Here is a 27,421-nt window from a genome sequence, read left to right as displayed (position 1 = left end):
ACGACACAGGAACCTGACGTGTTCAACACTCGCCGCCTCAATTCTGCCAGTGCTCAGAGTGACTGTTGCACCAATTTTACATGAACTATCTTGTCAAACAACAAACAGCATCCTGTTGACACTTTAAAGGCAGAGACTGCAGAGGAGCCTTATGGGACACGTCCACCCCGAAACTGAAGAGGATCAAGTGTCCGTTGCAAATAAAACAGAAAAATGAAACAATTTTAAAAGTGTTTCAAAAGCCCCTGATCCTGAATGATCTTTTTGTGACAGTTTTCTGTTTGCTGGTGTTTTTTTTTAGTAGTATCAAAGAATGATAACTTCCACATAAATATACCACCGCCTGTAATGCACAGTGTACTACGGAGTTAGTTTGTAATATTTTCTGGTTATGATTAAAAAATGTTTAACTACATTTAAATTTTGTCAACAATATTGCTATTGATATAGTTACAGTTATTTTTACAGTTATTGTTCAATAACATCAGTGTCAACCATAGCTCTCTCCTGCATGAACCTAAACTCACTGCCAAAAGACTACGTGAGGCAGAAACTGGAAACACCTCAGATGTTCATCCCGTAAAACTTAGTAAATGAGACACAAGAGGTCAGAGAGGTTTAGGCCAATAAACCTCTTTTCAAATTGCATTATACAGGTTTTGTTGTCTATTTGTCTCTATGATACTTTCTCTACCATTTGTTGTACACTGCGCAATGGCAATATAATAAAGGAAATTGAATTCTAGGCCTCACATTTGCTCGACACATTTTGTGTTTGAGGATGCTCTTCAGTTTTTTGAAAGACATCTGCTTCTACCTAAATACGGCGCCTGTGCCCTGAAAGCAGATGCGCCTAATGGTCATTCTTACCTTCATTATTCTGGCGCTTTAAGTGACTCCTTGTTTAGTCAATAAAAAAATTCTGAAAAGTGCAAAAAATGCAATAATAATTTTCTTAGTCATATGATGATGTCATCACTGCTGAAACAATTCTTCTGATCTCAAAGGGTGCAGACGTTCCCTCTAGACCTCTGCTCAGGCTGAAGGTGTACGAAGCTGTGCTGGATTAATGTGAGGTCCCCAAAGTTTATAAACCAATTAGAATGATGCGAACCATCTCCAACCCCAACAGCTGCAGCAACATTAATGAGACGGTGAGAAAGTCTGTAAAGCACCGTCTGTACATGTGTGGGTGGCCTTTTCAAAATTATAGTTTTACTGAGACAAAGAAAAGCATAGAATCCACATAACGGATAAGCTGTGGTTTTTGTCAGTTGATTGCCACCTCAAAAACACTTGGTAACTACTGGAGTTACAGAGATTAATTTTATGCTATGTTAAATAACTATTTCAAATTAATGTTTTCCTCATAAGGATCTATCTATGTCACTTTTTAAAGTCCTGTATATTTCATAAGAATAGAGAACCATGTGTATACCTTACAGGGATACGGCAGTAATACAGCTTTCACAACATAGTATCAGTACTTACAAATTAACGTCCAGTGTCCTGGTCAGGTTCTGGTCTGCTGTGCTGGCTGCTCCTGAGGACAGGAAAACATTAAGCAAGTTAATATCTAAATGAGTGTCGAGATTATGCTGAGCCAAAAAGAAGGATATACTCTGATGGATTGTCCCTGAATGCATCATGGCAGAAATTAAAATGTTCAGTTTCAACCTTTAACCATCCAGCTGCCATTTGGGTGAAGCAGCTTTTCTGTGTCTAATGAGTAAAGAAGAAAGAAGGTAATGTTTTCATCCTGGTTGTCTCATCTGTTTCCATCTCCTCTCACATGTACCTGCTTTAAATTACAGTCGCTTTGGTGTAATATTGAAAGCTGAGACCCATAAGACCTTTCTAGCAGGTGCGAATAATAATGTTAAAAATGTCTCTGTTCCATTCGGTGTGCCAGTCAGCCAGCACAGACCATACCACATCTTTCAGACTCCTGAATGGAATGCAGCCCATGTCCATGTTACATCTGTGTTTGATGAGTCTTGATTCTGCCCACATTGTGATCACATTACAATATGGATATCTGGTAGGTGAAGGCGTCAACAAACATGGTGCGTCCCCCTTTAAAGAGAGTGCTGACGTGGATGTACCAAGGCTGGTAACTGAGGACAGCGGGCTCCCAGAACTCCACAGCTGTTTGCTACTGGTACTATAAATGACTTAAAGGTGCACTATGTAAGTTTTCTCTGACTGTGGTTTCATGTAGAGGTGGTGGTTGTCACCAAGAGCTTCAACCATTGAAGAGACAACTGCTCAGAGTAGAGTTGGTGATATGACTTCAAATAAATATCATGATTATTTCAAACTTAAACCTCGATTACGATTAATGAACGATCTATCGTAATTGGATCGTTCCGGTCACTTTAACCCTGATGTCCCGGCTGTGCGCGTTACGTCTCGTGTAGTGCTCGCAAAATGTAGGACTTTTTTGTTGGACTATCTGTTTAAATACGTGTCTCTTAAACTTTAGAGCGAATCAAACAAACAGTAAGTAAACGTCAGTTCTGTTCAGGTCCTAATAACTTCTGAACAGTGTTGGTGTTTATTGTTACGGTGCAATGTGAGCGCAGGTCAGCGGGGGAGTGAGAAGTGAGGACATGTGGCAGGTTGATAGGGCACGGAGCATAGCGGAAACCCGACAGTTTGTGAATGCAAGCATTGGGGAAAGTATTAACCTAATTAACCGACATTAGCAAAATTAGGTCAGTTACAGGTTAAATGTCGTTTGGATACATTTTCCGTTAATTGCCCAGCACTAGCTCAGAGACAATACGCCCTCTGAGCCTTGCTACGTCTGCAGGGCAGACTGGATGGACCAGCTGGGCCGGGGTTAAGTGGTGCTACCTCAAAAAATAAGTAAACTTTGCAGTTGGTGAGTAAAGGAATGAAGAACCAGAAAGTTGGCGGTTTGATCCCAGTCTCCTCCGTTCCGCTTGCCGAACTGTTCTTGGGCAAGATACTGAACCGGCAGGCTGTGCCAGCAGTGTGATTGATGTGTGATGGAGAAAGGGCTGCACATAGATGCACTGTATGAGTATGCGGGTGAATGGGTGAATGGTAAAAGCTCTCAAGACTTTTGAGTGGTCATCAAGACTAGAAAAGTTCATATTCGACCTGTAATGTTCTGTTCAATTTCAAATTTTACAGTCTGAAAGCACATCACACCTTTTGAAGTAGTTTGCTTCCTGGTCCAGCAGAGGGCGATCAGTGTCAGCTTGACCTATTGCATGGCCTCTTGACCTATCAGTAAAATAAACCTGTAATGTTTAGGGGTTTTGCTATGAAAATGGAGGACTAGTAAGAAAAGTCACACTGAGCAAACAACCATGACACCAGAGCATCTGAGAAGCGGTGTGTGGAAGTATTTCGGATTCTACACTGTAGATGTTAAAGTTACGATCAAAGATGAAGCTGTTGGTCGTCTTTGTACCAGGTAATAGGCACCACAGACAGGAGTCGTTTGTATCGGTGTATATTCAAATAAAGTGTGTGTCAATTCATTCAAACTTTGATTTTTTGGGAGAAACTAACAGCCCTACCATTGATTGACTAATTGATTAATGAACAGTGCAGCACTTTTCACTGAATATTTGTTTAGTAAAATGCGCAGCTAAAGCTCAATACATTAACGGCATCACGGCCTCCTGCTTTCTTTAAGGCCTTTGTTATTCCAGTTTTCATTTCTGCATGTTATATTTTTGGAATTATTGTGTTGATCTAAAATACCCGACAGCAAATCTGTGACTGTGTAGTATTCTAGAGCTACAAACCAGTCTGTGGGACTGATGGGAGATTCAAAGGAACCAAGAGCCCTGAGAGTTTGGCGACCCTTCAACTTAGTGTTTGTAAGAAGGTGGTCACAAAGTACAGATCACATGGCGAGGATACCATCTGATCGTAATAGGAGCAAGACCACTGCCGGTCTGATGGCATTAAGATTGTAATGCATTGCGTGTCCATTTAAACCTGCATTAACATAAAATATTCCTAATGAAGATAAACAGATACAGAAGGAACGTTAGTGCAAAGTGTAAATCAGGATAAACTGCTGTGAGACAGGTTGAGTCTTCTGCCACAACGACGTAGGTACAAATTGATCCTTTATCACTTTCTTTACAGTTTATTACTTTGTTGCACAGACTGGGTATCTACCATATTTGAGCATTTGTATTATTACTATTTACATGTCATTTAGCTGATGCTTCTATCCAAGGCGACTTCCAATCCATGCATTCAACATCTATGAGGGGCCATTCAGGGTTCAGCATCTTGCCCAAGGACACTTCAACATGGGCTGGGATTCGGGCCGTCGACCTTCTGGTTGGAGGACGAATGCTCTAACCCCCTCAGCCACAGCCACATTTCTAATCTAGTACGGTTTCCTTCTCAATGTCATGACACAAACATGCTATCATTTCAACAAAGAAACCCTTATCCTTGGTCTTGACTAACATGAATATTATCCAATCGTATCGACATTCAAACAGGAGGTTGAGATATTAAATTGGTATCTGGTCATTGCCTTCCTATTGAAGTAAAGCCAGATATAGACAATCGTCCTCGAGATTAAAAAAGAAGATGGCTGACTGCTGAGGAGAAATGATGCTTCAAGTGGAATTATTGGAAGATTACAGGTAAAGCCGTGAGCTCATGATTGCGATTAGGACTACAAATCCCCACATGTGTGATGCATGTGTGAACAAGGAAGGTAAATGAGTACGCCTCCATGCATTAGCACGTGCTTTCAAGGTGCCCTTGAACCAGGCACTGAACCCCCGACAGTGCAGACTGCGGCGGCACGGGGCAGCTCCCTGTGTGAACGTGTGAAGGTACAACTGAGGAGTAGTGCTGCCTGAAAACAGCAGGCATTTAGCCACATTTCACAGCTTTATTTATGCTGTGAAAAAAAAGGGAAATGAATTTACTAATATTGTTAAAACTCATCTGTTCAGAGGCAGAGGCCCTCTGACAATGGGTGGATATTCCATGTGTGCAGTGGTTTAATGATTCAGTGTACCACGGTCGAGGCGGTGATGCTAATTGATTTCTAATCGCAGACGGCTGCTCAGAGGAGGACACAGCCTTTCTAACACGTGTGGTGCCATGTTTACTATACGCACAAGATCCTCGACGAGGCTGATCGCAGCCACTGCTGCACAAAGACCAACGGTAATCAGCTGCATCCTGTGCATACCATTAAATACACGCCATCACACACGCTACGTCGTGGCTCTGAAGCACTTTATGGAGACCAGAGAGGGAGAGAGAGGTTCATCCTGAGTTGGAGCCCGGCTGTGATGTAACTGTGGACGATGGCTGTGCCGCAGTCAATTTAGGATTCAATGTCCTCAAACGACCTCAGCATCCCCCCTCCTCCTCTTTCTGTGTCTGCCTCCCTCCTTTCTCTCCCTCCCTCCCTCCCTCTCGCTCTTTTCTCCCCCCTCTCCCCGTGCTGATGCCATTTATCTCATCCACACCCTGTCTGTCTCGCCTTTTTCTCTGCTACCAGAATCTGCAGCCACCCTTCCGTACCCTTCCTGCAGACTCTAATATTATCCCCTCGCCTCCTCTTCTCTTCCCTCTCTCTCGCTGTCAGCTCGTCCATGCACCACTGCCTCGGCTCCCCTCCAGCCCAGCATCCCCCCCCCTCTCTCTCTCTCAGGCTGCGGCGCTCACCTTCACACACAAACACAGTAATAGCTCACTTCAATAGGGCTCTGGAAGCGTGAAAGGTGTTTGCATGCACACTGCAAACTGTCCACCTCCACAGCAGAGCTGCTCATCAGGTAACCTTGCTGCTTTTAATAACGGCGTATCCCCCGGACACATTTAGCTCTACTATATGTTTATGGCCCCGCTCCACACATCTCAACCTCCCGCTGCACCACATCTCGTCATTGCTCGCCTTTCCACCCTCCCCTCCTCCCTCCTCATTTTCTTTCTCTATACACCATCTTGTGCTTACCTGTCGAGTCAGGGCTTTAGCTGCTACATGTGGCTGCAGACAATGTTTCTAAAGCACATAAGGGACAACAGCTTTTACATTTTAACTGATTATTCTGAATATGAAAAAATATAAACCTCTATAAGAGCATTTTGTATATTGTGTGGCTATTTCATGTGTGTCTGCAGACACTTGTGTTTCAGTGTGTGTGCCCATCCCTCATTCTCATCCTCTCCTCTCCTCTCCTCTCCCCTCATCTCCTCTCCTCTCTCTGACTGATCGAGGGTGGGGTAATCTGCACCGGTTGCCATGACACCAGACAGCCCTTGCTTGGCGAAGGCACGTAGTTTCCTCTCTGCTCTATTTCCCCGGAGCCCTCCACTCAGGACTATATGTGCATCTGTGAATGTGTGTGTGTCTGTGAATCTGGGAGAGTCAAATATAATGCACAAAGCTAAATGGAAAAATAGAAGAGAAGAGAGAGTGTATTTACTGTCAGCACATGTACGACTGAGGGGGTGGGATAAAGCATACAACACATATCATGGGGCAAATATTCAAATTTTTAAGATACATGTAGTAATGTTAAATATGGGAGTTATTGTCTGAGGGTTTTAATTTGTACATCCTCTTTAGAGGAAGAACTTCAGGTAAATTAAAGCAAACTTCATTCATTCCTCTGTGAGCTTGGAGACCCTGAAACCCCTAACCTCCCCCAGGAGACCCTACATATTCATGCCCAAATCCTTATTTTATTCCATTATTCATTTTAATTCAGCCTCACTGTTAAGACAAGTCATTCTGAAACCCATGTTTTCCGGGATGTTTGGTTTCCAGGCAGGTATTTGGAGAGGATATTTATTTAACTCTCTACGGGCCTTTGAGCTAGGAGAGAAAACTGCAGCAGTTGAGACAATCATACAATTACATAGAATATATGCAAAGACAACCTAGTGTATACTTCAACTTTGGTGCATGTCCTCGTTTCACACTTTAGTTTCAGAACATAGATTTAATTCTTCCAGCAAATAGCTCTTCCCAGACCTGATGCAATTACTTTTCTTGGTCTCAAAAGGCAATCACGGTGTTTTTGAAGCACTCTCCTCACAGCTCTCGGAATCCTAATAAAAGTGTCCATGCCAGCTCCTATCCATCTATCTATCTCCAGACTCCAGTCCAGCTGAATAATTTAGCAGGCTATATTTCCAGCCATCTGCTTCCCTCTCTTACTCATTCACACACTCACTCACTCGCTCTCCCTCCATCATTCCTCGTTTCCTTTCTCAGTTAGTCCCTCACTAAAGATTCTGATCGTTCTAGCGCTGGATTATGGTTTGTGATGGAGGCTCACAATAAATCATGTTTAGAAATTGTGCAAAAATAAATCGATTTTTTTTTTTATATTTAAAGCTTTGACCTCTTGCCACCATTGGTTCTGCTTGAGTAGACCATTATTCTGGCCAATTACACATTCGGGGCCATCAAAATCAGGTCATTCGGGGTCAAAATAATATTTATTTACATAGGGGTTTGTATTTTGAGAATATCTAAACATTCCTTTGATGTTTCACACAAAATGACACATCCACTGCTTTTAAACTGATCGGCCTTTGCTGGGCAACAGTAGGAAGCAGCAGAGACCCTCCTAAAGACACTCGGTGGTTGATAGGAGCCAGTGGAAGCCTCGAGAACACACATTCATCCCGGATCAAATCATTAGCACATCAACATCTGCCACACTGCCTGTCAGAGCCCAGCAGAGGTCAGCCAAGTTCCTCTTCCCTGTCAGCATAATGAGCAGAACAACCACATGTTCCTGCACCAGCATCGCTCTCATCATCTGTGTGCGCCATTTACGCTGCCTGAGTAACTGATGATCCCCCCCCTGCATGCTCGCAGCAACAGTCACGTTTTAATGAAAAATGAATTCATAGTAACATGTATATAGGAACTGGTTGATTAGACGGCGGGTGGGATTTATGTGAGCAAATAAATACAGCTGGGACCAACGCGGGGATGTTCTCCAGTCACTGAGCAGGAGGCAAGATGGAGGCGCAGACAGACAGACAGACACACACACACGTACACACACAGACAGACAGATGGACAGACGGACACATATGGACATGCAGAAAAAGACAGACAGAGACACACACACACACACACACACACACACACATACAGGCAGACAGACACACAGTGTGTGTCTAAAACAACACACATAGACAGACAGATGGATGGACGGACAGACAGACTGACACGCGCACACACAGACAGACAGACGGCTGGACGAATTAATTCAGGCTGATGATACAGATGCTGATGAGGATGCAGAGGATGGGAAACTTGAACAACACTGACTCAATAAATTGAATTCATCTTTTCTTTGCATTTTTCATCCTAAGATTTGTTTTAAACCACGAGCGACCAGACACAATGAAGACTGCAGTCTGAACTCTGAGTGACTTGATCCACATGAGTCAAATCCAAGGTTGTTTCCTTACATACAGTCCATTGATCAGTCATGCGACATATAAACCACCATAAATACCAAGTATACCAAACATCAATGGGCAAAGCAGTAATATCTCCCCCTTCTCAGTCCAATGCTACAAATTGTCAATCTGTTAAACCTCGTATTTCAAAGTTCTAAATATATATACACAGTAAAATTCACTGGATCCTAATTGACCCTATTTGAGTCAATATAGTACAGTTACAATGATAAGTTAAATACAAACTCCACCAAGGCACCACATGGAGTATTGTGAACTATTCTAAACTTGCATGTCACTTTTTGATGCTGATTGTTAATAAAGAACAACTTTGAAATGTCAGATTTATAAAACTACAAATACATATGGGACAGTTTTAAGGAAAAACTTGAACACTGGGTAAGTAACTGTATTACATTTAGGGTAAATTACTCTCATATATAAACAATAGCACTAGATCCACACATGTGCTGGTCTTTAAGAGCAACTATGATCTAGTGGACTCAAAAAAGCAACAAGTCTATTTCCTCATTTCACGGTCTCAGGCTTTATATAACAAATTTAGGATGCCTTGCTATCGAGGAGTAACTCTTCTCCTCATCACTCAGACTAACATACCTTTTCAATTCCTGCATACTTAAAGGTTCAGTGCGTAGAATTTAGTGACATCTAGTGGTGAAGTTTCACTTTGCAGCTGAATACCCCAAACATGAAAGAGAACCTGTGGTAACCTTCAGTTGTCATAAAAACTCAAAAGGTGTTAAGTTTGTCCAGTTTGGACAACTGTAAAAAACATGGAGACCACCGTAGACCTGCTCCTGGTGTAAATATAAAGTATTTTAAATATAAAGGGCCCATTTTCTTCATAAGAGGATTATTTTATATTCAATGTCTTCCAACTAATCCCTTTCACCTAAATCTTACTCACTGAACCTTTAAGACAATCCATTCCCATGAAATGTGCTGCAACTGGATAGGTATCTTTTTCACAGCTTAATGGAATCACTGTGTTCTGCTATTCTCCGTTTGAATTTGAATAAAGTATGATGCTGTTCATCGTGGATTTTTCCAGGACTACTGCATCTAACTACAGTGTTTGGGGTACTTGCACTTTAAGTAATTCCACTACAAAGTACAGCTCAACTGCAGCCTATTTTTGTCAAATTCTGAATGGAGGACATTTTTGTATGGTACTGGCAATTTTACAGAAGTAGAAAACCAGAATACCTCTCTCAGTTAGTCGGCTAAATATGAAAATTATTCAAAAGAAATAAAATGGGTAGTGAGGAAAAAACAGAGCACTGGGAGGGGGGGGAGAGAGAGAGAGAGAGAGAGAGGGGGAGGTATAGGGGAGAGAAAGGGGGAGGTAAGAAAAAGGGAAGAGGAGAGAAGGGGGAGGAGAGGCGGCATGAGGAAAAAGGAGTGAGGCAAGGCGGGGAGAAGAGTGAGTGGAGTGAGGGGGCTCTGGAGGGGGGAGGGCGGCGCTGCTGCTGATGCCGGAGCACAGCGCGGCCAGGCTGAACCGAGTGAACTGCAGCAGAGGTCAGGGAGTCCAACATTCCTCTGGAACACTGTGTTTACACTGCGTAGCAGAGAGGGGGCGGGGTGGGGGTGCGAGGGGGACGACGGGTAGGGAAGGAAATCATCTCCCGGACACACTCCTCTCAGGGCGGGAGTGTGTGTGTGTGTGAGAGAGAGAGAGAGAGAGATGGAGAGAGAGAGAGAGAGAGAGTCCCTGTACTTATACCTTTAAGCATAGATCCTACATAGTGAGGACATTTTTGGAAAGTGAGGACATTTTGACCAGTCCTCACTTCTTCAATGGGCTGTTTTAGGGTTAGGACTTGGTTTTAGGGTTAGAATTAGGTTTAGGGTAGGATTAGAGTTGGGCATTTAGTTTGGAGGGTTAAGGTTAGAGAAAGGTGATAGGGAATGTATTAGTATCCTTACTGAAATAGAAGTACAAACAATGTGTGTGTGTGTGGCCGTATGGAGCATTAAGTACAGATGTAACTTGATTCCAATCTCCCTTCCCCACTGCCTCCTCCCCCATCAACCTCCCTGAAGAAAGTTGTGAAGGTTTTTATTGTTGTATACTGTTGTTACATATACAATTTAAGAAAATATACATAGTAGTGAATGAGGGAAAAAAGATTCCTCTACACATTAAAATCAAGAATGTTTTGTAGAGAGGAATTTAAAGAAAACTTTGTGTTTTGCTGCTAACAAAAAATGCTAATTAGATTTGAATTAAAATCTTTCTCCACTTAAACACTGGTAAATAAACTTTAACTGCAGCTGGATTATAAAAACAGAAAAATCATTAGCACGGATACATTTTGTAAGATTTAAATCTCCACAGTTTTGAAATGAAACACACAAACGCCAATTTTGACGCATCAAAGAAAGTGTCGAGTGGATGAGAGCAGAGAGTGTGAGCTCTGCAAGCTTCTCCCACTGTGCTGCTGCACATTCCCTCATCCATCCCACAAACACGTTTCCTTTCCCCATCTGCTGGTTCGAGACAGAAACTGCAGGACGTGCAGGGGCCGCAGACAGTCATCACAGAGACATGAGATGACTGAAAATCTGTCTGACGTTTTAGTAACATAAAACATAAATGTTAATGTGAGGTTTACACTGAAAATGCATATAGCAAATTAAATATAAAATTGCTAAATGATGCTCACAATGGGAAAATGGTGCGGTTTTAGTCAAGAGGTTTGTAAATCTGTAACAATGCAGTGAATAAAAAGATCCAAATAGTTATTTAAAACTGTTCCAGTCCTCTGTCCTAAATACTAAACAGTGAAGTAAAAAAAGGCTTTTCCATTTGTATGCCAGAATATGCGCCAGACAATTATTATCCAGATGACTTTGAAAAACCATCTGAATCAGATTTGGCCACAGACAATTCAGCCTCAGTAAATATTGAGTGTTTACTGTGCCATTGAGGAAATTATCAACGGCGGCATCAGTCAGAGTGACATTTCAGTGAATCAAAGCAGAGCAGGAGACAATTGGCTGTCTGGGCTCCAGACTGAATAATCAATTTGTCCCCAGACTGCTGCGTAGCAACACTTGATGCAAAAAGAGCAAAATATGCAGAGGCAAAAGAGTAGAGTTTAGCTGAGGTGAGAATCATTACGTCGATTGGAGTCTGAAACCTTTGGTCCTCTGCTCCCCGCGTTGAAAAACAACAGCTTCAACTTCAATATTCTACTAATCATTCACACAGAGAGCAGGTCAACTACAGACTGACATCAGCTGTCGACTCTGGTTCGCAGTCTCCAGTCATATCTCAGACAGGCTGAGTCACGGCCTGAACTGTGAGTCTCTGTCTCTGAGAGCTGACGGTCGCTTGACGACAGGCTAACTGACATTTGCCCAGGAATTCCCAAAACTGTGCCACAACTGCACACTGAAAGCAGAAAGTAATGATTCCATTACCTTGTCCGAGTAAAATATATACTATTTTAAAGATCCCAAAAGTTAAATTTTCTTTCTTCTCTTTTACAAGAAAATGTTGAACAGAAGTATTTCTGCAGATACAGATGCTCCCTGTGACTGTATATTACTAATACTAAACATATTCAGCTGCTTTCAAAAATCCACTGAACTCCGGAGAATCTCCAGACATTCTCCAGAGGGGCCGTACGTGAGAACTCAAATGTAAGATTGAAAGCCTCCTGAGTTTTCTTCGAGCCAACACTCTAGAAAGATCTCTGGAAAATGTTCGAATGAGCCGTAAGCGAGTGGGCGTGATGATGACATCACACGTCAGGTGCAAAAATGAAAAAGTCTAAAGGAATACAAACAATACAAAAGTGGTGCCACACTAGTAGAAGACACTAACGAAGATGTCAAAAGAGCTTTTGGTGAAAAGGGCCGACAAACGTGATCTCCGCAGCGGAATTTATCCGTTACGTCCTTCCTCTGTCTGCTGCACCACCCTTCACCTGAACACTCTGGAGATGTGTGGCTGTGAGCATGTCTGAGGATCTCCTGCTGTGTTGTTCATGTGTGAAAGGAAAACCAGGAGTAATTCAGGACCTGACAAAAATGGCTTTACTGCATTTCTTGATTGGCTAGGCAGTATTTTACTGTTGTACTTGATATACATTTAAGTAGTTTATTCCACTGATTTCCAGTCTAGTAATCACATGGATCACAAGATAAAACTGAGACGTTGTGGGATGATTAATGAGACAGGGAAAAAAGAAGAAATGTTCTACTCAAATTTTACAAGGTTACATCACTCAAAAACAAATGAACACTCTCTAGAGAGACCATCTTCCACTCCATGCCTCTTAATGTGCCAGAAGACTGTTGGAAAGCACTGCACTGACTGAAAGAGCTGACTGAAAGTTTGCACTTACGCTGCAGGCACCAGCACCTCCTGTGGAGTTATTAACAACCGGCACCACAAGAGGAGCAGCAGACGGTGCGGTGCACCGCCGCGCCTGAAGCAGCCATGTCCATGAACAGATTCATGTCAGACATCTGTTGAATTTCCACCCTGTTCCATCCCTCGCTCTGGAACAACCCAGAGGCCCGGAGAATTAGTGGACAGAAGGAAGAAGGAAATCGGAGACCGAAGAGATGGGTGAGGTCGGTGTCGGATCAGGAGTGAGCCCAGAAACAACAATGGATAGCCACAGCTTTGACAATGCCTTTCCGACCCTGAGACCCAACAACCACCACCACCCCTGCAGCCCCCACCACCTCCCCTCCAGAGAGCCGAAAACCTTTGCTCTATCTCCATGACAGGCGGCATTCTTTTGTCCGTGTCTGCCAGACTCTGGCCGGACCCAGACAAAGGCAAGTGCACGGAGGGGACAGAGCATGACAGAGCGGACAGAGGGGACGGTGGAGGGGTGGGGGGTGAGAAAGGGAGTGATAGATGAAAGGGTAAGATCGGCAAACCATGCTCACCTTTTGTCCGACAGTCCGACAGTGAGTGTGTGTGTCATTCATTTTCCAATTTTTTGCACGGTAATGCAGCAAGAAAAGTTTGTTTTTCTCCCTTTTTAAATAGAAGGCTGTGAACAACCACAGTAAGTTTTTCATTATTCAATCGACTTTTCGCCACAACTGCAAAGTGCCCCCCCACTCCCCCCTCCTGAACACCATCTGCCGTGTCTGGTGCAGTCCACTCCAGTTCTGCTAGGTGAGAGGAGAGGAGAGGAGAGGAGAAGAGAAGAGAAGAGAAGAGAAGAGAAGAGAAGAGAAGAGAAGAGAAGAGAAGAGAAGAGAAGAGAGGAGAGGAGAAGAGAGGAGGAGGGTCAGGTGATGTTGTTTCCTTGTTGGTTTCAGCACTCTCCTTCCTGCACTACCGCCCAGTTACATCATCCAAAGTTTCCTCGCTTGCATCCAACCTTCCTACTCTTACTTCCACTTCCAGAGGAACAACAGTGTGAGGTCAAAAGCGGATCTATTGCAGCCTACATAGAGCTGAGAGCAGAGTGCATGTACCATCGTGGGTCAGTTTGTTCCTAGAGAAAAGTAAAGTGGGTACAGGATGTATTATTCAAAGGATAACCAGCAACACAATGACAAACAGCAGAAGAGAGTTCAATTGAAATCAGCTAAAAAAAAACATGTATATACAGCATAAATATACTTAATGTGCATCTTACTTCATTACTGATTTTAATCTAATTAGTTTTTTACTCAGCATCATTGTAAATCAAGGACACAAGAATTTAGATCAACAAATTTTTCCATTAAAATATGTAAGCTAGGTGTTTTTCACTCAATCTCGTCTGCACAATTACTTCACTCACACACACTTTGCAGCTAAATATATTTTAAAAAAGAAGCAAAATTTCACATTGGTCTGATGTTAACAATTAATGAAATCTCTGTAATGAGAATGGCTCTATTTGTATAGCCCATATTCTCAAATCACAATTTGTCTCATAGGGCTTAACAAGGTGCAACTTCCTCTGCCCTTAACCCTCAACAAGAGTAAGGAAAAACTACCAAAAGAAACATTTTAACCGGGGGAAAAAAACCATGGAAACCTCAGAGAGAGTCACATGTGAGGGATCCCTCTTCCAGGAGCGACACAAGAGGAATAGATGCCACATGAAACAGAGCACGTCAACAAAACAATGATATGTACAACTACATAGTGCTGGAGCTGCAGAGACTGTTCTCAGATTCTGTAGCTCTACGAAGCCTGTCAGCATTAGCTCCATTAGCCATTCCCAGCCAAAGACCAAGATAAATCCCACATATAATGTTGATAAAAGGTCTTGTAAAAAATGTTAATGTCCTGTAACATTTGTCAATTCAACCTGTTTGCCCATCAAGCTAGTTTTACTAAAACAAACTCAGTAAAACTAGGGCACTAATAAATACTTTTTAAAATTTTAAACCAACTTATCAAATGAAGTTTATGTATAAAGCAACAAAGACATTTTAAAATCTTGGGCGCTAGTTGAGCGAGCTGAGGTCATCGTCAAGTGCTGTAGGATGTGTGCACAATCCAATTTTTGTTTAATTGTGGAAAAAAAGTTGCAACACCTGTTACAAGGTTCAAAAAGAGTTGTACTTAATCCCTTAATTCATCATGGGTGTGTGTTGGGGCGTAACATACAATAAAGTATTTCCTTTAATAGGCAGGTGAGCTGGCACCTTGGTGAATTGCTAGTATCGTGACCGATTTGCTGAAGAGGCAAAAATAGAACAGTCTGTTTAAATAACAAGCAAGCAGAGAGTACACCTGCTGTGCACCTGCCTATGTGGCTGTATGATACTATCTTAATTATCTGCCTTTAAAATAACAGCAAATCACTTCCTGCTGCCTCAAGACAGACCTCCCCTCGTTTTAAGACCAACTTGCCCATGGGCAGTCAAATGGGGGAAATGCATTTGCTATTTCAACAACGTGGGTTATGGATGGGAAAATGACAACTGTATCCGTCTGACAGTAACACATACACATGTCGAGCTTGTTTCACGCTAGGTGTAAGACAGGGCCCATTGTCTCCATGTCTATGGAAACTATAAAATATGCAAAACGAGCATTCCAAAATAATGCCATTATAGCTACCTATTTTGGTGTTTAATTTTGTCTATGCTGACTTGGTGAGGACAGCATATTACGTTATTCGCCAGTAAATGTAGGGTATGACGTCATACAAGCGTACAAATATTTTTACATTGTATCAGAAAGAATAGTAATGCTGTGTCCCCAATCATCCTAGTATTTTGTCCGGCAAACATAAATTGTGCATGACTGTGAGTGGAGGTTTATCAGACATGTTTTCACCTGTTACTTAACCCTGTCAAATTAATGAGCACAGCCTAACGGGTCATGGGAAACAGGAGGACATGTAAATGGGGACCTATAGGGTAATGTTACATCCTGTACTTATATTGTACTCACTCACATAGTGCAGTGTCCCCTCCTCTTATACACCACTGACAGATGTACACACCCTCCCAAGCCCTTCCTGCGAGTGTGTGCCAGCTCCAGGCTCCCTTGCAGAGCCGTAACTCATAAGTTGCTATAGTCACCGCAGTATACTGCACCTTCTGCTGGGGCACATAATCAGCAACGCAGTCTGTATTTTTTAACGGCTCAGCAGAGAGAGGAAGCCGAGAGGAAGTGTGTGTGAACACAAGCAGTCGGACAAGAGAGGACTTTTTCCACTGAAAGTGGTTAAATAAATAGAGAAGGTGGCCCAGGAGAGAAAACTGAACAACACGACAGAGTGAACCCAGTGAACTTCAAGCGGAAATGGCTATTCCACTATATGATCTTTATTTGACATCTGTGATAAAAGGAAATTATAGTATTGCATGATCAAAGTAAAGTTGTATTTATTATTAGGGTTTAACAAAAAATAAGAGACAACACATTGTATCCTCCCTGCTTTAGCTACAACATACAGTATGTAATGCAGAAGAGACAGAAAAATACATGAAGCAGCTAGAGTGGCATGATAGAGCGCACACCGCCACCAAGGCTGTACAGTTTCCTTAAATATGATCAAGCTCCACCAAATTTCACACACTCATAAGATATCAGTTTCCCAGATGTGTGATTTTTCATCACGATTCCTGAATTACTCCCCTGGAAAACTGTGAAAATGATGAAAAACGATGCAATGTTATGGAAAGAGAATAATAAATTCCTGGGTCCACTCACTCATCCAGATCCAGAACAAAATGTTTGTTTTGTGAAAATCTGTTCGGCTATTTTTGTGTAATCAAAACCATCTAGCCAACAAACAAACAAACTGGTAGTAAGTTATTCAAAAGAAGAAAAAATTTGGTAAAAAGACAGAAAATGAGTTTATAAGTCCCCTGAGGAAGTGAAGAGCTTGACATTTCTAAAGCCTTCACATGTAAAGTATATATCATCTATGTGTTGTCGTGAGCTCATGTCTGCCTCACACTGACTCACTGTGTCGGCCTCTGAGGATCTCTGTCAATCACAAAGTCACAGGTTAACAAACAGGACCTCATATTCCACCATGTTTGTAATCCTCTTAAAGGTTTTTTACTTTCATCCTGACTCTGTGGGAAAATGTCTGATCTCGCAATGTTAAGGGAAGTGATTCAAAAACCGGGTGTAGTTTGGTGCGAAACCTTCCAGTATTTTTTGCATAATCCTGCTGACAAACGAGGACTTGATCTACTGATACAGCTGTGCAGCATTTGAGCCGAGCAGTATTTCAATGTGTAGCTTTACTCCATACCTGTGTAGGACTAGTAGCTGCAGTGGCACTGGCTGAGGCTGGTTTGTTTGTGCACCACATTCTGACAGCAGTCTGCTTGTTATCCAGTTAGCCCATTAGCTTGTTAGCTGTTGCTGCAGTTTGGCTGAGTTACACAACCTTTAGTGTCCGCAGTGTCAATGATTGCCTGACATTTTGATTTGAATAGTTGTATTCTCTCTAGGTAATTGCTAATAGCATCTGTCATATAAAAGAGCATTCATAAGTTTGGGTAAGTTTTACTGTAAATATAATATACATGTAGCATTAACGTAATCATCAAGTAAAATCCCTTAATGAATTCACAAGTTATCAGCTTCAAGTAATAAAACATGTTGACTGATTTGCACTTGATAACAGTGTCATGTTCATGTGGTCTGAGAGGTGTGGAACACACGGTACTGGAAGACTCAAACCAGAAAAATAACATTTCAGTCCAGTTCCTTAACGCACAGCAGAATTATTTGCAGCCTGGTATTTTACAACAGTGTCCTGCACAGGGACATGGTACAGCATGAACAGGAAAAAAAAACATATATAAATTCCCAGGTTCAGGCACCAGTGGACATTAAATAAACTTAAGTGGGCAGCTGGTGAGAACTAAAGTATGTATTCCTGGAGAAAACGGAATTCACAATGACTAAGAAGTTTCCATTCTACATCATCTTATGTGAAGCCTAGTCAGTTGCAAGGATTTGTTTTATGGTGAAAGCCAGTGACAGCACCTTTGACAACCTCACTTCAGCTCAGATAACTGTCACTGCTGTCATCGAACTTGCTACATCAAAATGGCATTGACAAAAACAATGAATACAATGAATGCTTGTAAAAAGTGCCAACACGTATTAGCTTTAGGTTTCTACAAGCTAGGCACGTCGTCACTGAAGAAACACTGACAGCAGGGGTGCTGCGACAACTGACAGATACTTTTCCAGGAACACAACTCAACCACCAAAACAGGAGGACAAGGAGGCCATGGCCCATTAAATGTGAGTGACTGTGTATGTGGCACGTGTGTTTAACCACGTGTGACGGGTGGTGTTGCGGGACATGTTAACTGGTCCAGTTGGGTTTGACATAATTCTAGGTACTGGGTTCAGTCCAGTGTGGAGCTTTGCAGGTGTGGGTTGGCAAAAATGGACCCATGAAGGACTGTGACTCACAAGATTAAAAAGGAAAAGGTGCTATGTACACGAATGAAAGAGGTTGTCTCCGTCTTTGCTACTCAAATGAGGAACTTCAACATGACAGCAAAATCCGGCTCCGTCTTCAAACACAGATGAAGAGTCACCTCTTCGAAAGGTGACTGAACTGCTGGGAGCCACCTGCTGTCTGCTTGCTTCTTCCCTCGGTGTTAATCAGTACTTTTTGCTGTCTACACTGGGCCCTTGACATATACTCTTTCATTTCAAATAGCACCCCTGTTTCATCTTTGTTTACGCACTTTATTCTTCTTGTATACTGTCTTAACTTTGTGTCTGTCTCGTGTTTGTGTCTTTTGTTTCTCTTGTTTGACTGTCAGTCGCCTGCACTCAGCAGCCGTCACTTCAGTTATATCATTTAAAAACTAAAAAAAACAGACGTCAGAGCACAATGTAACTGTAACAACAGTATTTGTGTATAAACCACTTAAAGTAAATAGACAGTATGGCTGTCATTGATGTACTAATGTCAATTCATTTTAATTGATCTCACTTGGAAATTAATTGGCCATTTTTAGTATAGTATAGTATAGTATAGTACAGTATTTTTTACATATTCAAATATCCGTTTAATTCATTAATAATTTAAGTAATCGTATATAAACCTTGATTCTCATACCATTAAAATTCAGTACATAGTTGAACTAAGGTGCATGGTCGTCTCCTAGTGAGGTGACTAAAACATTGTTATGGTGAGAAACCACTGAGGTGTCCATCGCCTGCTGGTTCCATGTAGTGTTGAGCTACAAACAATCAGTATGATGAAATAAACACACAGAGGCTGGGTGCATGTGTTGAAATGTATATTATCCCATCCAGTGTGTCTGTGGTTGTATGTTTGCACATATACGTTCCCAAACTAACAATGGCAAACAAAGACAAAGATATGCTGTGTGTACTGTAGATGTGAAATCATGCACACGTTCAACAGAAGACTTTCATCTCTGAAACCCTATGTGGCAAACCTGTATATTTACAGGCCAGCTTCCTCTCCCTGCTCAGACATTCTGTGTCGGGACGCTCAAATAAACAGAGGTTCCTGTAGAACAATTAGAACAATTTCCTGTCATGATTACTAAACTAGTGTAACTAATGGAGCCTGTAAAATCTTTACTGGCGATAAAATAGCTGCTGAAAACTGTTTTCTGTGCTCAAAGGGCAGCATTTACATTGTCACCTACAGTAGACATGTTATGACTGGTTTAATAGCGACCATGTGTATACACTTGAGCCTTATAGAAAATAAAAAGTGTGACCATGCTCTAAGAAGGCCAGACTGCCACATAATATATCTGACTATCTGAAGTGAAATCTGAAACTTTTTAGTTAATAAATTTAGAGCTTTATCTCTTACGTTAACTCCCTTAATATAACGGTAAGTTATCCTTTACTGGTTCATAATATTAATTTGGGTTTCTACTTAAATATGTTTGCCTGCTGTATTGTCCTCATATACAGTACACTGCTGCAGCGACTCTTTTTACCCTCTGTCTAATATCTTCCATTTTAGCTCTTGGCCCGCCTCCCAAAAAGCCCAGTCTCCTCTGATTGGTCAGCTGGCCTAACCTTTTGTTATTTGGTAAACTGTTTAGAGTGTGTGTGTGTTGGAAATGTCACGCCGCTCACCCAGACAATTCCTGATCAGCTGTAAACACTGCTGTAGCCACAGTAACAATGGCATTGCCTCTGCCATACAGATTGGAGTCAAACAAGCTGGTAGACGGGCGGGTTACATGTTACTTGGTGACATAGACACTTTACGGGAACAAAGTCAGGCTCCTCAGAAGCAAACATTTCTTCTTTTGCTGCAGACTTTGTCCTTTTTTAGCAGAACTTTTATATTCACAAAAAAGCTATGACAAAGGAAAAACCTGAAAAGCATAATATTGGCACGATTGTCAGAAAATGCTTTTGTGCTGGACAAACTTAATATTAAATGAAAAATCTGTATTTCAGAGCTGGTGCTTATTAAAGACAAAACTCAGACTGTTTTGAATGAACACACTCTCAACACTCAGCAACCACCTTCAGCCAACCTCTCCAAAAACCCTCCCGCTGTCTGCCACGCCCTCCTAAACCCTTCTCGCTCCATTGTGCCATTATGCACCAAGTCCGTGTGGAGCCCCAGCCTCCAGGATCTAAGCTCAAGGCAAGCCCCTCACATCACAGCATGGCTGCCCTACATTCCTCTCACTTATCTTGGGTAGCTGAGCACAGATGGCCCCCTGAGAGAGGTTGAGACATCGGGTTGGCAGCAAAGCTTTGGAAAGGCTTTCTGGCTGCCAAAATAATTACCTGTCACACAGGGGCAATAGTTTGTGGTGAGAATCAGAGATTTTTTACACCATGAAATGAAGTAGTCTAGGGATAGTGTACATAGCCCTCCCTCTCTTGCCCTGCTTAAATTACTGGACTCTCATTCACCTATATTCCCTCATTTCGCTTCCCCTTACTGCGCTGGTCTCTCATATTTCACCACAATTCAATACCACCTGTCAGTCATCTGTCTGAGGAAGGGAATCACACACATGAAGTATGATGAACAAGAAGCAACGTTGACGTTGGGTGAAAGGTGAGGTCAGACTGGCAAGGTCTGTCTATCTACATATTAAATAACTCACATATATATGGAATCTATTGAATCTATCAAAATATCTATTCTTCAGGAGGTGATGCTTGACCTTATAGCGACATTTTGCATTTAAGTCACATAATATCTCAAAACTAAAATTAAAAATATTTATTATATATATAAATATTATTATATAGCTGGTGTAAAAGTTTTAAAACCTGCAGTCAAAACCTTTTCCTATTTATGTTTTTTTCCCCCTCTTTATTAAAGAGCAAGGTCTTTTATTTTTAGAGCCAGATTTGTTGATTTCGCTTTCAAATGATTTCACTCAAAACCCTGCGCTCACACTCAGATTTTGCTTCCCTGCACCTATCACTACACCTGGCTTTTAATTGGTTGGGGAACTTTGACAGACTTGTTGCACAAAAAAATCCAAGAGCAGAGGAGAAATCCGAAAGTAGACGTTTCATGTGTGCAAAGAAGCAGCGTGAGTGCAAGAAGAACAGCTGGAGCGCAGGACATCTGTACAAGCAGCAAAATATCTGAGTGCAAGCGAACAGTTCTAAGCACAAGCAGGGGCTATTTGAGTGCGAGCATACGGTTTACAAAATCTGAAGAAATCAGTAAGTCCTGCTCTCAAATTGAAAGATCACACCTTTGAATTAAAAGAGGAGAAACTTCCATATATCAGACTGCAACATTTAATTAAAAATAATCGTGCCAAATATTCTTTGGACAGAACACTGCAAAAAGCAGCATTCCTGAGCTGTCAAGTCTGAGTCGTGCAGAGTAAAACCCTTGGGGGGGGGGGGGGGGGGGGTAACGATTTGGAAGAATGCAGAGGAGAACGCTGACGTGCACCTCTCACATGCTTCATGACAAAATATACCTTGTCCGTGGTTCTTGGCCCCACAGCAGCATTCAATGAGAAACAGCAAGGAAAACGAAATAAATCCATCTCTCCAACCGCAACTCAGCACTGAAGCTTTTACTTAACATTAGATACAGGATGGTTACCTTATATGGGATGATTACAGTATATGTACTACAGAACTGACCAGGGATTAGGACTTCTCTTTGAATGTGCAGAGTTTTAATGTTTTTTAGTTTTAAAAATGTTCCTGAGAACTTTTTAAATACTGAATACTTTCACTTACAATTTGTTAAGATTTAATAGGATTTGAGTTGAATTCTATTAATGATTAAGGGTTCACAGTTTTTTAATAGGTAATAAGCTAGATTGTCTTTGAGTCAAAGACCCTGTGAAATGGATGTCAGAGCAATTTAATTCCACATATTTATGTGTTTAGCTATGGGGGAAATTGTTGATTGGCTTTTACAGTAGCCAGTAAATAAGTTAACAGTAACTAGCAGCTCAACATGGAAAGTCATGACATCAGTCTACTCTCTGCTGTCACTTTGCTTAGGCCAAATTTAAACAATGAATCAGGCAGCGTAGGTCCCTGTGTGCTGTTTGATCAAGGAGTTAAAAACTCCCTGAGGGCACAGAGTAATCAAACAGTTGAAACTGTGTACAGGAAAAGATTAGCTAATAGACTTCTGGCTAATTATTGTACTACAACGCAAATTTACGATCACTATTAAGAATATTTACTATCACTATAAACATTATTTACTATCACTATAAACATTATTCACTATCACTATTAATAGTATTTACTATCACTATAAAAACTAAACCCAGTGTACAGTATTTGACCAGCAGCACATGGCAGACAATGTCAGTAGCTAGCTAACACTGGAGGATATTACACCTAAAAAGTGATTTACCATTGAGGAACTGAAAACACTGATGAATATTTGTCTCACATTCTTCAAATGACCAAAAAACATAAAATGGTACTGTGTCCCTATCCATTGGTTGTAGCAACAACTTAATTCTATGGTAGCATCCGTTGTTGTATTTTTACAGCTTGTTATACACTGACACAGAGTGGTCAAAGAATCAATCAGTGCAGGACGAAATAATCACTAACAGGTCACACATTTTATTTTGTACTGATCATAAACTAATACGTAGTAAATATCTACAAACAGTGGGCCTATATAGATCAAACCAGCGCTAGTGCAGGTGGCCCATGAATCCAGCCTTGGGCCTACCCGGCCTGCAAAGCCCTCCACCCACACCAGCTTTGAGATTCAGGGTAGTTTAATCATATTTAACAATGCTGCTAGTTTGCTTTTCTTTCCACCAGGAACCAAATGTGACCACCCTGTAATTGCTTCCATACTGCCTCTGCACTATACAAATGTTAATATGTTAGAATGGCAGGTAGCTAGCTCAGACTCCGCCAATAGAAGAAACAGGCTTCTATTGTAAACAGGATTTTTGTTTGAACCCCATTCACCCTCCACGCTCCCTCCTCAGACACCTAATATATGTGTGTCTCTGAAGAATGCTTCGAGAGGCTTGATGGATTCTGCCCACGCCATAACTCCCTTTACTAGGAAATAAGCAAACGTGATTAAATTATGATACAAGCCACCAAAAACTGTACCAGCACACTTTGGTGTTGTGTTTTTTTTTTTTTTTGTATCAGTGTGAGGGCTGCTATCCTCTCCAAACCCTTCAATAACATTAGTTGAGCTGGAAATAGCCGTCTCTTCTTTCCCAGAATTATCGCCATGGGTGTCTGTTGAAAGCAGTTTGAAAAGAACCACACATTTCTTCATCTTTCCTAAGACAGGACACTGAACAGGAAAGTGTGGCACAGTCCAATAGAGTTTATGAATTGTGTATGCTTCAGTCAGGGTGTGAAACATTCTCTGCTATTAACATAATAGTGATATATATATATATATATTTTTTTTTTATTATTGAAGCTTTTAATTTCCTACACAGCCGCATTGACATCCCATTTAAATCCCACATAACCTTTAACACTCTGCATGTTGGAAAAACCTGGCATTTTCTTGAACAAATGTTTGTGTTGCAAACATGAAATTTGATAAATTGAGCTCTGACTCAAGCTTGTTGGAGGCCCCAAGGACATAGACATATTTTGTGAGCGAGGGTGGCAGGGTTGAATTCACATCTCTCTTAAGAGAAAATACTCTCACTGCTACTCAAGGTTATACACACAAAATGGAGTATATTCATAAAAACAAGGCCATTCTCAAAATTACCACTAAATTATCTACCCACAAACCTTTAGCATCGGACCACTCCTGCACAATTACTTGGCTTGAAATCTTACATGTAATTTGTCTTTTTCAGGAATCTGGGAAAAGAAAAAACTCTATGAATAGAGATGCATGATTATGACATGATTCATGAAAATTGGGTTTGACTGCAGGACATAAAAACAGGGTTTAATCGTGTTTACCAAGTCATGCTGGACAGATCAAAGTGCATAAAGCAGTAAAAGGTCAGTGGTGAGTGGTACTGTGAGTGTACAGAGTAAAAAACGATTAAATTGAGAAGGATAATTTTTCTTATAATTTTCCACTCTTTACAGGACAGAAACTCAATAAAATGTAGTTTTCCTGGTACCTATAGAGTCAAAGTAGTTTTTGTGTTATTTGATCAAATAAAGGTTAAAAAAAACATAATGGCTGTAGCTCAGTGTGGTTTGTGGCGAACAAAAGACACAAAAGTTACATTTGAAAATCATATGTGCTGTCTCTTCAAAATACAATGACAAAACACCTCATAACTCTGATTGGCAGCTCAAGGGCAAAATTAGGTAGAACATACTATTCTTAAGTCTACAAATTGTCATCAACAAACATGTCATAATTATACTATAAAGATCTTGTTATAGCTGCAAGTGAATTGCTATTGTTCTGGGGTAAGATATCAACCTTTGAAAATCATATAAAAATGAAAGATGAAGACTGTATTCCCAAACCAGATCTGCAATTAATGTTATCTTGCGTTTTTGGGCATGCTACCCGATTGGCTCCGAATGGCAATGTTGGTTGCAAATCAACCACGTAGAATTGCGTGTTACCATTCATGATCCCAAGAGGATGAATAGTAATGACTCATAAGGACTTTGGTGCTCCTCTGACTATTCCTCTTGTGGCATGAATTTACTATAAAACTATCCGGTAAAAGGTCACATAATCTGCACTTTCTATTGGCACAAATCTTTTTACAAACAATCATGGTTCCCAGAGGATTTTTCATAATGCCTCTGGTAATTAAAGCCTCACAAAATCAGGCATGGCTGTAGACTGTTAGTCTTGTTTAACAGTGATCCCAATCGTCGCACAACCTTAACCAAGTGTTTTAGTTATCTAACCTTAATTTCATAGGCCAAAGTGACAATCTTTTCCAGATCTTAATCATAAAGTAGTTGCCATGTCAAGATATCATAGTAAGAAAAACACATTCTGGGATTTGTTCTGATTAAATTAAACTAAATGCTTGTTTCTTGTGATGTTAAATAATTGCTAAATGAATGTAGGCACTATGCCTAACCCTCTAAATTAACTAACTGCACTGATAATGGTGCAAAATATGAAGTACATAATATATGTACAAAAATATCTACAAAAACGTAGACATCATAACCAGCTCAACATTGCATAATTTCCCTCTCAGCCCTCCCTCATCCTCAGGTTTACTAAACCAGCATCTCCTAACACCCATGAACTGCGGCTGAGCAGAGGGCTGTGGTTTGCACCCTGCAGCAAAGCCACTTTGGTCCAGTCTAGCACAGTCCAGCCCCAGGGCCAGACTCACTGGGGAATTTCAGCTGAATTCAATTTCACCTCTGGCCTCTGCAGCTTGAGCCACACAGACACAAAGGGCTAAGTTTCACATTGAACGTGAGAACCCCCTCATCTTCTGACCCCTATTACCATAACAACCGACCAGAAAATGGAACTCAGGGCGAAGGGAATGAGACAGGAGAGATTAAGTTGAGGCAAAATGGCTCATTTTTGAGACCTTGGTTTACCTTTCTCACTCGCAGAGAGAGGGAATTTTTCTTTTTGTGTTGCTGTGACACACACAGCATGCATAGAGATCACCTGCAGGGTCACTTGGAGGAGTTACTAAACTATACTTCAGCTGTATTAGAGGTTTTAGGCCAAAATATGTACAGTTCTAGATTTAATTCATGGAAAACAGTTCAATCCAAGGATCAACTTTGTGTCTGGTTGCTTAACTTCTGACTCCACAAGTCACCTCAGCATTTCTCTTTCACAGAGTCAGTTCTTTCAGAATAGTATTTTTCTGCCCATATTAATGGCATGACTGTTTTCAGAAAATTCTATTAAAGGTTGTGACTACAGGTATCCTAATAGTCAACATCTTTAAAAGAAGTAGCAGTTAGTTACTGTTAGCAACAGTGTTGTCCATCTTAACCAGGGTTTGATCCATGTTTTTACATGACTGAAACAAGAGAGAGCGGATGTTAAAATGAATAAAGGCAAAATTAGACAAGAGGACGAAGATCAGAATATATATATATCTATATGGGATAGACTGTACATGTTTAGATGAACTTAAGTGAAATAAATGGTACCTATCAGGGGATTTGGGTTTAAAAAAGGACAATGCCAATATTCTTTTTATTAAAATCAGATTCAAGATTAAGATTTAACAGAAATCTGGTGCAGATACCAAAGCTGCCCATGCAACAAAAAAAGCAGCCAGAGAGAGATACATGATCTGTAACTAAAATAAAAGGAACAGGCAGCAACGCAAACAGCACCGCCAACACTGAACACACCATATGTTCTTATTTTCTCTTCTTTGCAAGGCAGACCATCGACTGCTTCCACTTCTTTCCTGCATCACTTCACTTGATATCTGTCATATATTTAGTCAGCTGAGCGACCAATCAAGATTCAGTCAAGTTACACACGAATACTTTATATGTCGTTCACCATGCAAAACTCTTTCAACTGAGAGCTTCTTTCCTTACCATAGCTTTTAGATGCAGCTTATCCATGGAGGTCCTCTCAAGGAATGCTTGTAGCCACAGTTCCTCTTTCAGCTCATCTCATAGCTGTCATGCATCCACTGTGTTTGGACCAGGCTTTTTAAAACAGTGTCATTCAAAAGGCAAATGGCTAGATAGTAACGAAAAAAAGGCCACTAATGGTTTAACGATTCTCCTAATTCCTGGTTTGACTCGTGGTTTGACTCAGACCATCGTTTTTGGAGCATGGTGTGGTTGAGATCTCGGTTTTGAAAATAATCCAAATGTCAGTGCTTACTTGAATGTGCCTGATGGAACCTGCAATCTCAGAGTTATTACCGAGCTTGATCTCACTACACTAGCCTGACTCATAGTGGTAATTGTGGAATAAAAGGCAGTTTTGTCCAATTATTAAAGTAATGAGAGCTCAACGGGCTGCACCTACAGTGGTGTCGGTGTGTTGGGGTATGATGGTTCTGTTGCCTTGTATTGTGATACAAGACAGTGGATGACTGAAACTGAACCTGTAGTGTTTGTCCCTCTCGGCTCATGTCCTGTTACACC

General features: G+C 41.2%; 1 long non-coding RNA gene across 2 annotated transcripts in view; it reads right to left on the bottom strand.

Annotated features, from left to right (window-relative positions):
- LOC117773243 overlaps positions 1–27,421 on the bottom strand; it is a 99,826-nt gene that overhangs the window by 56,983 nt on the left and 15,422 nt on the right. For both annotated transcript variants that reach the window (XR_004615885.1, XR_004615884.1), the window contains one exon: positions 1,492–1,543. This is a non-coding gene — a long non-coding RNA (uncharacterized LOC117773243). The remainder of the gene's footprint in view (positions 1–1,491; positions 1,544–27,421) is intronic.

Source organism: Hippoglossus hippoglossus, chromosome 13 (genome assembly GCF_009819705.1).
Source record: "Hippoglossus hippoglossus isolate fHipHip1 chromosome 13, fHipHip1.pri, whole genome shotgun sequence".
Lineage (NCBI taxonomy): Eukaryota > Metazoa > Chordata > Actinopteri > Pleuronectiformes > Pleuronectidae > Hippoglossus > Hippoglossus hippoglossus.
This window is presented reverse-complemented; position numbering and strand designations above follow the sequence as displayed.